The 12,759-nt window shown below is 39.3% G+C and overlaps 1 protein-coding gene across 8 annotated transcripts in view; it reads right to left on the bottom strand.

Moving 5' to 3' along the window:
- REPS1 (RALBP1 associated Eps domain containing 1) overlaps positions 1-12,759 on the bottom strand; it is a 66,447-nt gene that overhangs the window by 53,477 nt on the left and 211 nt on the right. The window contains exons 1-2 of one of the 8 annotated variants that reach the window (XM_010574627.1): positions 12,306-12,671; positions 3,705-3,825 (exon numbers count right to left, since the gene is read on the bottom strand). The exons of 5 other annotated variants lie outside the window; for them this stretch is intronic. The gene's annotated coding sequence lies outside the window, so the exon portion shown is untranslated. Of the gene's footprint in view, positions 1-3,704; positions 3,826-12,305; positions 12,672-12,759 lie in introns of those variants that run through there. 2 more of the 8 variants (XM_010574629.1, XM_010574628.1) reach the window with 2 other exon arrangements.

Here is a 12,759-nt window from a genome sequence, read left to right as displayed (position 1 = left end):
CATCTTCAAGACAAAATGCTCCATGACTGTTTTCATCTCCTTAAATATGAAGATCCTGAGGTCACACTACTGCAATTAACCAGATTAAGGCCAACAACTTTTTGAAGCTCTAGAACTGCTGGAACCTGTCGATACAAAAAACAACCTCAGTGCGGTAGCTGTAAATTATGAAATTGCACACTCAGTCATCATACTGCAAAGAAGTAACAGCAGCATCAACAATATCAGGAATTGGCGCAGACTGGACTTGCACAGGAAGCAGTATGTTGACAAAGGGCACTGTTTCAAGCACATACCTTCTAGAACTCTTACAGGTCTCAAATAAGAGGTCCTTGAACTTGGAAACGTTTGTGAACAAAAAAACCTAAGACTTGAGAACCTTTAAAAATTCCAGGTGAAGTGGAACAAATCACATCTGTATCAAATGAAACACACTTTCCAGAACTCAGAAAACCTCTCTGGGAGAGTCTTCCAGAATATCACAGTCCACCTGCCCCCAGGTTCTTCTACAAGACAAATCAAGCCCATTATCTGTAAATATTATTCATGCAAAAGTACAACAGTATTTAAACAGGGATGACTTCAATGGTAAAACAATAAATGAAGCAACATGCATGTCACCTACATAGTAAAGATAAAAATATTTTCATCTACTTGGAGAGACTTTACTAAAGTACCTACTGTTCCATACCAGAGGGTGGTAAGAGGCAAGACTTCAAGGCACCTTTCAAAGGCTGGAAGCTACAACACACATGGTATATGCTGATGGGAGGGAGGAATGAACAAGCTCAAAGGAGGACCTTTTGTATCACCTCATCCAAACTAGGACATAAACACAGAGACCTACCCACAAAAAAAAAAAACAAAACAAAAACCAAAACAAACGTATTGATACAAAGCAAGAAAGAAGAACTGGGATTCAGAATATACATTTTGGTCCTAATTTTATTAACACATTCTTAATTTGAGGTATTCTAGTAGTCCTACTGTGACTTGGCAGGAATTTTCACGTTTGCATTGTTGGTGTAAGACTTTTTTTTTTTTTTTTTAATTAATAAACACAAAGAAACCCTATGTAGAAGCACAGTATAATTGAGCTAGGAAAGGTCCTCTGGAGATCACCCACTCCACTGACACTGCTCAAAGTAGGTTCAGCTACAGCAGGTTACTTAGGACCATGTCCAGTTGGATTTTGAGTATATCCAAGGAGGAAGACTACAACCTCTCTGAGCAACCTCTTTCAGTGTTTGATCACCCTTACAGTACAAAACCCTTCTCTTATGTTTAAATGAAACAATCACCATGAACAATATAAACCATGCACCAGAGGTGCAAAACAAGTTTTCACATTCATTTTACAATATATGATACAAGCTTGAGTTAAACCAGAACATATGAATATACTTGTGCTTCAGTATTTAGTACATGATTTTTGAGTTTTACTGTGCATATTGACAATAACATTTAATGAAAAGCAAGCAATGCATTAAAAAAAAAAACCACTAATGTTTTACCTCAGATTTAAAAAAAGCTAAAATTTTAAAAAAGAATAACCTGTATTCAGTTTTAGGTTATTTAATGAAAACGTAACTGAATACAGACTGATTTTGTTTCACAGTTTAAAATGAAAAACATTATCATGTCAAAAATGTTATTTCTGTATCTCATATGCAGCAATTCATTGATAAGAATTCTAAAGCCCTTTGCAAACTTAAGCATTAAACAGATACGACAGGATGTTTTCCAAATTAAAAGTTTATTGCCATACAGCCTCAAATTGTGTACTAGAATATGCTGTCCTACAAAAGTGCTCTTCTGAAGTCATGTAATCTGCTCACCTCAGCTACAACAAAAATTAACCATACCTCTACAGTGCAGTGTAATCTGGAGATGTATAAGGGAAGCTGAGAAAAAATATTTCCTAATCATTGCTATTATAGCAGAAGAAAAACCTGACCGTCACTACATACCAAAAACATATGAAAAACTCCTTCGTGCTTTTTTCCCAGGTTGAGTAACTTTCTTTCCTCACAATTCATTACACTGTAATCTTGTTATTCTGCAACCACTGTTCAATGCATCAATTCCTGTCACTTCATTTATCTCAATCTGTCTCACTAATTGCAGACCACAGCCTGACACAGTTTTCTAACTACAGTCTTTCACCTATCATCAACTGGACAAAGCAATACTGATTAGTTATTCATCTAGAATTTTTAACTTTTCTTCAGAAAAATCTCACTTGACATGTAGCTTCTCAGATGCAACAGTTGTTGACAGCACTGCGTAGCAGGAACAAGACAGGAGAACTGACAAAGATCCTTCTCTTGATGAGTTATTTTTAACCAAGTCAAGTCACTGACCCAGTTCTCTGCTAGGCTCCACAAACCTTGGCACATGGTGGCACATAAGAAGAAAAAAAAAATTGGAGACAGGACAAAAAAACACCACGAAAAGAAACAGTTCAGGTATTGCTCTGAATTCTATGTTTCAGCATTAATAGCAGTACATGATAAATATTTAAACAGTCTTACACCTATCTGAAGATCATTTGCAAAATGCATTTATGAAGGATATAAAGAACTGCTGTATTTAATTCAATAAGCGTGAAGTAGGAAATGTGTATGTGCTGAACAGCAAGTATAGCCTTACCTCTAATACATACATTTATCTTATTAGGTACTTAAGAAGCATAGTAGTAAATAATAGTTAATTAGTTGATACTAAGAATTCCCAGGCACAGAGTATATTTGGGACATTGTGGTACTTTGTTGCATAAGAACTAGTAAGGTCTTCCTTTTAAGTCTTACTGACTGTTCCATGAAGATGGATCTCAGTCAATGCCACAAACCTGGCTTGAGAACACAGGCCTTTAAAGAAATAAAACCAATAGTATTGGAGGACTTCCAAGATGACACACGCTCTCTGGCAATGAACTACTTAGAGTCTCCTACTGTCTGAGCCTCTCCTAATATTTCTCCACCCTTGATTTTCACACCGCACGCATCCACAGTGGAAGCAGACTGCTAGAATACCAACAGGAAGAAAAAGCTACTCATCAGCTCTGACAATTAATTCTCTATAGATACTTAGAACAAAACTTTCCCATTCCACAGGTCATTTCAGGTCCAAACATGTTTCAATCAAATGAAATTTCAGAATTAATCACATCAGAAATAAAGAATTAGCTGTTCAAAAAAATGACCCAGTATTTTAAGCCTCAGAGGAATCATTCTGCCCCTGTACTTTGGGATGTTTTACAAGTGTCCATTCCCTGAGTTGGCAGGGGTTGGCAGATTTGGAGTCATGCTTTCACACTGTTAATAGAAAAGCAACAAACAAAAAGCACTGAAAATTTCAAACTCCTATTTATGACAGATGCACATAATAAATATGTATCTTAACAAGCAAATATGTTGAACACCACACACACACAAAAAAACCCCACACGTAGAATTTTCACCTACTGTAGTACTTTTTGAACCAGTTGTATTTTAGGTCATTCCTGACTTCAACCTATTCCAAAAGCAGTCTGCAGCATCTCCTGTTGTTCCTGCTAGCACATATGTTTATGGTGGATTAGCCTCACTTATCAAAGACACTTCCTAATGCAGTAGCTTTGATTTTTCCATTTTCAATCAAAGTCTGTGGTCTTCCTAACAGCTCCTGCAAAAGCTGTTAAAAGCCATACACATGAATCTTACCTGCAGAGACTCTTATGCAGAGCTCCACAGCTCTCTAGAGGTCAGTGGTTCCCTTCTTGATTTGGTAGTACATGGTAACCACCATGAGTCAATCCACAAAGATGAGGCAGCTGCACAGCAACTACAAAAAGTTCAAGATACTGATTTAAAGCAGCCACTTCTCCAAAGATCTAGAGCCATACACTGTCCTACTTGACTATAACTCATAAACAAGTCATTGCCAAATACTCTCAAAAAGAGGACAGCATAAAGAAGCACATTCCTTTCTGACGCGTTCAATAGCACCAACAAAGGAAAATCCAAACAGCCAGATGAAGACTCACTTAGAAAGCAACTACTATCCTCTCAAGTAAAAAGTCACAGCTGGAAGACCTCAAGGCAGAGTTGCTCTTTGCTTGCATTAAGATTCTCTCTACTGCTGTTCTGGCAGAGAAGGTACTCATGAGAAAGGTACCTTACAAGCAGTAATGGTAATAAAGCAGCAAGAAGAACTGGAAATAAAAAAAATCTGAAGCAGCAAAAGACAGCCTGGGGACCTACAAGAACCATTTCTAATTCTTGATGCACAAAGAGAGGTTCTTTTAAAAGAAGGAGATATTCCACATACCTGTCTCTTCTTCCCATGCAATTTCACATTACTACTTAACCTAAACAGCTCCTCCCTCCTCTGCTCTCAGCTACACAGTTCCCCATTCCTGAGCACTAACTGTTTGTTGCTCATCTATCTGATCACACAGTATGATTACTCCACTCAGTAAGCCAGCTAAAAGTTACTGTGCTACTCTTTTATTAAACTGAATCTGTCTACTGTACAACCAACAAACACCTCAGCAGCTACAAGGCACATGGGAATATGTGGCTGATAGCAATAGTTTGTTCATTTGACTCTAAAGTTCTTGTAAGGCTGCAGCCTCAAGAAAGTTGCATGCTTTGCATTTAAGAGAGGCAGAAAAGGTAGAGATGGAGCAACTGAACAGAATGTTGCATTAAGAGCACTTGCAACTCCAACTTCTGTGCCTTGCCCAAAGAAACCCTCCTTAGAAGGGAAAGACATATTCACATACCAGGCTGCCAAGAACTGCCCTCAAAACAAGGGTGTCTCCTTTTTCCCGATGGTGCCATGAAGAGTTCAAGCAATAGGAGATGAAAAAACACACTGTAGCAGGAACTCTCAATGCCTGAGTCAGTCTGCGACAATTTGAGACTCCAGGATGATTCTATAACTTTCAAGTGATTGTCTCTTCTGGAACAACCAGTAGCAGCCAAAGTATACACATAAGCACCAAGACAGCATCTAGCTTCAGCAGGCATTGGAGAGGTATCTGACAGCAATAATACAGTTAGTATTTCAAATTATTACTCCAATAACCAATAGTGGGAGGGAGGTCACATGGACGTTCTAATTGTGGATGCTCCTGCCATGCAGCACTAAGTTGAGTATTTTTCCTGCAAAATTTCTACTTAAGTGCTAAATGCTGAAGAGAGCAGCATTTATATAGACATTTTGATTCCTTTCAGACCTCCTCTGTAATGGAAGCATTCCAGTGATTGATGTTCCTTGTTAATACTCATTTTCTTACTTTTTTGATTTCAATATTTTCTCCACACATCACCTTTCATCACTATGCCAGAACAAACGTAAGACAGAAAAGCCTCGAAGAATGAACACAAGCTTCTGGCTTTTTGCTAATGTAAAATGAAGATTAAGGCATTCTCTGATCTGAGATTTAGTGGTTGTGCTGTGGCCTGGCCAAATAGGACTGCTCAGATCTGGTCTTGTTATTCCCGAGCACTTCCGTACAAGTTTACCTGAAGCTACTGTGCCCATTACTTTATGCTGCTTTCCCATCTCCATCTGTTTTAACAAGTCTTAACAATGTGTCTATCAAAGTTTAAACACACCTCAGTTTAAAGTTCTAAAAACTGCAGCTTCACAGAGCTACATTTGAGACTCAGAACAGAGCTGCTAACACTAGGTCTTAAATGATTTAAGACATTTTAATTCAGAAAAAACAAAGTCATACGCACTATTGCGGTAAGAACAGACTTTTCTACAAAATTCACAACTAATAGTCTGAAGCTGGAGTAAGTCAGCACCTAATGCTAAATTTTACACAGCTCAGTCCTGGTCACCCTTTTCTGGGATTACTGAACTTGAAAAATATATTTGAAACTGAGCCTACTCATTGCTGTTACTATACTTCAGGAGCATTTTAGATGTCAGAAGTCAATCATTTCAGAAATTCAGGTCAGACTGTCATCTTTTCCAAGTCCTTTAACCTATCAAAACACAGTTCCTATACACAGACAGGCACACCTAAGTCATAATGTATTTTTTTGTATAAGAAGTGCGGGGGATAATTTAACTCTTTAGATACGAAACCCAACTGGAAAAACAAGCAAGTCACAAACATTATCACCAACTCAGTAAGTTAGTTCAGAAAGAATGACACCACTGGCTTAATAATAGCCCCATGGTCTAAAGAAATGCTAAAGGAAAAAGAATAAGTGGGAAATACGTTCTTACACTAATCATTACTGGAACTCCAGTGAGAAAAATTTGATAGTCAACATATTGCTCCTACACTCACTTCTGACTTCAAACTCATTTAAGCACAGAGCAGAACTCCAATTTGAAGTCTAGGAATTCTATGAGAAGGGCTGATCTAAACGGCAAATATTTATGACCCAATAGGTGTGAAACTTGTCTGTAAGGACTAATATTTTGAAAGCTAGCAAATATAATTGAAAAGTCATAGAGACTGCCGGCAAAGTCCTATCATTTCACAGTATCTGCAGTAATATTTATTGAAGATCAGACTCAGATGAAGACACACTTGCCATTTTTCACAGACAGTGGGTGAAGTGCTCAAAACTTCTAATACAAAAGAATCACCTTTACAGGAAAGAGATCAAGTTTACAATCCATAATTTTGTACAGCTAACTTGATTCTAAGACAGCTGTGTTTGCCAAAGGCCCTGATATTTCTGAATAGATTTTAGAATTCTATCCAGCCATGCCAGAATGGGTATTAATCATCCCTGCTGTCATCCGACAGCATGTTTAAAAAGAAAAAAATATACTGTTTTCAAACAAAGCTGAGCTGTGATACTTGAAATTAGCTGAGTGCTGTGCTGGCATTCAGAATTATGAAGGAATTATTTACTATATAAGTGACTATACAGTATGAATGCCAGTCAATTTCAAAGGCTGAAAAACAATTACACTGAGAAATCAGCTGAAAACAAATGTAAGTCCAATAGACTTAATCTACACTCCTAAAGTTTTGCTATTAACTTCCTGTCTTTCACTTCAAAACCAATGATTATTCTCTGACTAAATTCTGCTGAGACATGAGATTACTCAAACTGAAAAACTGTAAACAATTTGCAGCTCACTATAGCCTCTGTGAAGGTAACATCATTAAAGTAAACATTTTTACCAGAACACTGCAGAAAACTCAAAGCACAATTCACAGGTTAGAGCAGACTAAGAGCCATTTCTGGCACTAACAGAGAGTAGACTGCTTATACATCTCATCATTACAGAGGAACAAAACTAACCTACTGCTCAGCTGAGAGGAAAGAAAAATACTCTATTACATTAACATCTGAGGGGAAAAAAACCCTCCATAATTCACAAACTGGATACTCTAAACTGCGGATCCAGGCACTGTTTGTATTTACAACAAATTTCTAACAACTCATTCCCTAAATGAGAACTGAGATACAGCATAATGTACGTACAAACATCCTTTAAATATTATATATAAATTGCGTATGATTATAATCATAAAAGGCTACAGACTTGTCAACTTTATGGTGCTCAGACTAACAAAATATTATAAGTAAGAAAAATGCTACAGTTATACATTTCTGCACTGGAAAAATGCCTTAATAATGACCGGTTGTGAATATTGCCTCAGAAGAAATCTAAACTAATTTTATTTTAAAATGTCACATAGAAAAGCTGTAAGCTTTAAAATAAAAAATATAAACCCAAAATGTAGGGGTTGGATTCAATTAAGTGATTTCTTTTTAAAATTTGGGCTTGTTTGCAGATTAGGTAAAGGTCAGTATTAGGAAAGGAAAGCTTTTTACACAGCATACTTTTTTTTTTTTAAAAAGATCTGAAAGTTCTGTGTATTTTTAAATCTACTCCAAAACCAAATTGCTGAAAGGAAGGCATGGGATTTGCTGCATATAAGGAGTTCTAACTTCTTACCCCACCAGCTCTGAAGAGATAATAAATCCAGCAAATTAACCAGAACAAGGTTGAGTCTTCTGCATGTCTCGACCACACAGGTAACCCTAAGCGTGCCCTGGCTCAGCTTCCATTTGCAGTTAGCATTTAGTAAACTCTACTGATTTGATAAACAGGTAGTCTTCGTGCAGGAAAATTCACTGAAACACCAACTGCAACAATAAAATCACTGTGAACAAGTTTTTATTCTTCTTAGATCACTTTCTACATCCATTCTCCAACAAAGTGGCCAACATTTTAAACCACGAATCCGCAATTTTGTTTTCCCATGTTTTGACTATGGCTTATAATTCCAGTTATAATGGCACCACATGCTAGCAGATGAGTTCTCGCATCTAAGGAGGCTACCATTCCGTGTTCTCTGTTCCCCATGTTTGCCAAAAGCTATCACCCCAAGAACAACAGAAGGCAGCATATGCCTGCACCTTAGCTGTTTTTCTGCACAGTGCCGAAATTGTAGCTGATGAATGAGGCTTTACGCTAAGACTCTAGACTTTGCAATGAAGCAGCTACATCACAGGTATGCACCTTCTTACAGCTTCTGATGTGAAGGCAGCAAACTCTGACAGAGAGTTGAGGTAGACAACCAGAGACAGTAATTTTTTCCATCAATGACAAGAACAATCAAAACTAATCTGTCTGTAAAGACTCCTTAGAAATCAAAGAAAAAGCTTGAAATTGGCTAACGAGAGCCAAAAATAGGCTTTATACTAGGTTTTTAACGGGCTAATGCAATCATATTGTAATTGAAGAAACTGGGTGTAATTGTATGATTCACCTGTCATTTCAAAGACTTTGTAACACCAAATTAGCAGTCAGGTAACATTGCCATACAATGCCAACACTGAAGATGACAATTCATTCGTTTTAGAGAAAGTACACATAAATACTGGCATATTTGTTGTTTCATAGTAATGTTGTATTTTAAAGCAAGATCCCTTGACTCATTAATTTCAGGTGACTATCATATGCACAACTGATTTGCTTCTTGTCTTGTGAAGTTTCTACAATTCATAATCAAAGAGAAGAGCGCAAGTTCGTAAAACATTGTGATTAAATCACCTAAATAAGAACTCTACAAACTGAACAAATGGGACAGCTATTATATGAAATCCCCTGCACAAGTAACGAACTTCACAACACATTTTTTGCATGACTGCAGCTTTTACAAGCAACTCCAACACCAGAGGCACCAAGAACTGACTTTAATAGCATACCTACATTAGCATTTTAGGTCAGATGTGAAATGTACTTTTGAAGCCAATTTCCTGGTCACCCTCACTGCTCTGGTTCATACTGTGCAGCTGCTCCAGAATAGACAACTAGATTTCTTTTGTATGAAGCTAACCTAGAAGATACACTCTAGGAGTTCACCTAATGAATCCCAGCTAACACTCAGTCTACGGGACCAGGCCAGAACTTTATCAAAGGAAAGCTTCTGAAATACGTACACAGGGTGGATGGCAGCTCCTCAGCAGCACTTGTGTTGTGTCATACTACTTGCTAATACAATCACCGATAAAAATGCAACTGAGCCACGAGCTCAGGCAGCTGAGTCAAGTGAAAAATAACTTCACAAAAAAACCCTAACTTTTGGCTGAACAAGCTCCCTGAACCAGCTCACTGTCTGTTCAAATGAATGTCAGTGCCAGCATCAGGTAGCTCCAGCTCCTAGTGGTTTAAGATACCATGAAACCCATGCTAGGTCACAACTGAAAAACCCAACTGCTCTAGAAAAAGGAAAGTTCTCCTCTTCTCCTCCATCAGCAAATGGTTTTCCTGCCTCCTTCCTTGTGCCAGCACTGACATTCATTCAACCCCATTGGCTGATACAGAGTTAAAATCAACAAAAAATTGTAATTAACTTTCTGCCTGCATAGCCCCTGATGCCAGCATATAACAGCATCCAACAGGCACTAGCATCTTTGCAAGAAGCAGCAGCAGGAGCACATGGCTGGGGGAAGGGGGAAGACTGAACCACCTCCTTCAGTGGCAACTCACCCTTACATTACTTTAGCTGCAATGTGAAACCACAACCTGAGAGCAATTTAAAAGACTCATGTAACTGTTGGGAAGTAGCTGGACTTGTTATCCCAACACACACACACTTTTATTTACTGTTTTATGCAAATCTTTTACCTTAATGCTGATTTCAAGGATGTGCACAAAAAGGCAGAAATATGGGTTAATAAAGGCTGGTGTTCTCACATGCGCAGTTAAGGTTGTAACACCTTAGGTGTGGTATTTTCGTTCTGGTAATAAGGCTGCCCTTTTGCAGACATGTACTAAGTGGACATACAGCTTTTCTTTTCCAGGGTTTTGTTGCTTTGTGAGCATGTGATTTGTATACAACAACCATAACTGTTCAGTCTTCTATATGTTCATTTATTCCCATTTAATAGGCAGCTGACAGTGTACCTTAGAGGCAGAAATGAGAATGATTAGGAACAATTGGCCACATGCATTAACTTTTCCTGCTGCAAGATGTATCTCAAACATAACTCTTTGCAGGAAAGCTTGCATGTTTATCCAGACTTTAAACAACAGATTTGCAAGCAAAACAAGTTATGGGTCTAAAAATGCAACTGTCACACATTTTCGTTTCCAACAGAATCAATTCTGAATTATTCAAAAGTATCTACAGACCTCCACTACTGAAGAGGAAAAACTCTGAGGTAATTCCTTGGGACTACTTGGTCCCCGTGAGTTTGAAGAGCGGTGATTTTGTACTATGTTTTGCACACCTATGAAGGTACTTAGCATTCACGTGACTAGTACTACACTTGCATTGCAGGATTACATAAGAATTGGGTAACTGAATCAAGTTCCTTTCCCCACAAGCATCAGGTGCTTCAGATGAGCAGGTAAGAACACAGTACCACGTGGTCAAAAGAAAATTCCATCTCTTTCACAGGGTTTCCCTATTCCTTAAGCTATATCACCTTGAGGTTTTAGTAACATAGTCACAGCTTCCAAAGCATCAAATGCAATTTCCTTTCAAAGAACCCCCATCCCATGTATTCATGCCTGTGTTAATTTGAGTTACAGCCATACTTCAAGAAAAACACAAAATAACTAGACAACTAGATTCTGTCCCTCACAAGTACAAGGTACTTTACAGGTGACCAACAGTGATTAGACAAGACATTCGTAACAGGTCAAACTGCTAAGGGCATTTTGACTTTCTTTCTATTATTTACAGTCTCATTCCTCAGGCAATCTAATACTTGTTTGCCATTTTAACTGCAAGGTTTTCCTTGAGATCACTACAGTGATAAGACAGGTCTACTTCTTGAGTTAATTTACGTAGAACCCATGGCATGATGCCTGAGTAGTTTCTCTTCTTCAGACGCAACCTACTTTACAAGAAAACATCCAACCTCCTCTGCAACAGACAAGGATATAACCTGTGACCACGTGTATTCCAAATTCCAAGTACTTCCAAGCCTTTCCAGGTTCTTGCACTAAATCCCTGCATGAAACAAAATCTCTAGCACAAGCCTACTTCATCTATACAGTGGTCCAGACAAGTTTTAGAGAAAATAGATTTTAAATACAACAAACATGTAAGCATTCACTTTCCTGGGATGATTTTTCTGAAATGGGTTGGCCACACACAAAAAGAAGCAGCAGGTGGCCCTTGAGACACCTCACTCACAATACTGAGCATGCAGACTCTCTTACCATTAAGTCCAGTCTAACAAGTCATCAAATAAGGGATTACTAGTTTTACTAGTAAGAAGCATTTCTTATTCAGCCCTCTTCCACATTAAACTCATTTTAACTAACCACATTGCTCTTAGGAGCCCAGAACACATCAACAGTAACCCTAGTTAAGCCTAAGTATTCTCCTGAAATCTGGTACTAAATTGCAGAACACTGAAAATTGCGTACCGTATTTCCGGCTGCAGTAGCTTTAATGCTTTGTTAGAAGGTCTGCTTATCTCACTAGGCTGAGGATGAAACTGCACAAAAAGCAGCATGGCTTTTTAGATACAGTTCTACCCACAGCAGCTCCAAACACTACACAAACTTTAAAGCACTGAACAATGACAGAGGGAACTGCAGAAGCAGCAAATTATTACAAACAGCTGTTCATAAGAATGGTTCGCTGGGAATACTTTCCTCAAATAATTACACAGGGCACATCAGAGCAGACCGTCCCTTTTTTATGTCGGTAGCTCTGCAGTGCTGCTACACCTTTTGAGACGTAACCTGGCCAAGGAAGCCAGTGCTAAAACCGGGCACATACGTATTGCAAGTAGGGGCCCGTGTCATTCTTAGCGCTGCGTTTTTCATTGTTAGAAACGTCTTGATGACTACAGGTAAGGTAACACCTGCCGGGAACCGATGTCCAAAAAAGACTGCACGGCTTAGGCGAAGTGGATCAGCGTCAGCAGCGCCCGACGATACAAACCCAGCTTTCCTTCTGTGTCGCTCTTCGTCAGCTGACTGTGGGATGAATCTCCCCCGCATCCCCCAACCGCTCCGGGGTTCTCACGCTTTGGACGGCCTCTGCCGACACAAAGCAAACCAGGCACTCTCCTACCAGTTGCTGGACGTCGCCAGCAGAGACGATCAACAGCCCCTTCCCCGCCTCGTAGTCGGAGGCCCCACGAGTACCCAAGCGGGGGCCTGCTGCAGGCACGCTCGGCGCAGCAACTCGCTGCGCCCCCCGCCCCTCCCTCTCCGCCGGAGAGGCTCAGCCTTCCCCTCCTGCCGGGGCTCAGGTGGCCGGCTGCTGGCCCGGACGACAGCTCCCGAGTCTCCCGCCGGCCGCCGCCCCGGCCT

Source organism: Haliaeetus leucocephalus, unplaced genomic scaffold (assembly GCF_000737465.1).
Source record: "Haliaeetus leucocephalus isolate CR32 unplaced genomic scaffold, Haliaeetus_leucocephalus-4.0 Scaffold450, whole genome shotgun sequence".
NCBI classification, from domain to species: domain Eukaryota; kingdom Metazoa; phylum Chordata; class Aves; order Accipitriformes; family Accipitridae; genus Haliaeetus; species Haliaeetus leucocephalus.
Note: the sequence above shows the minus strand (reverse complement) of the source record. Positions and strands in the feature narration are given on the sequence as shown.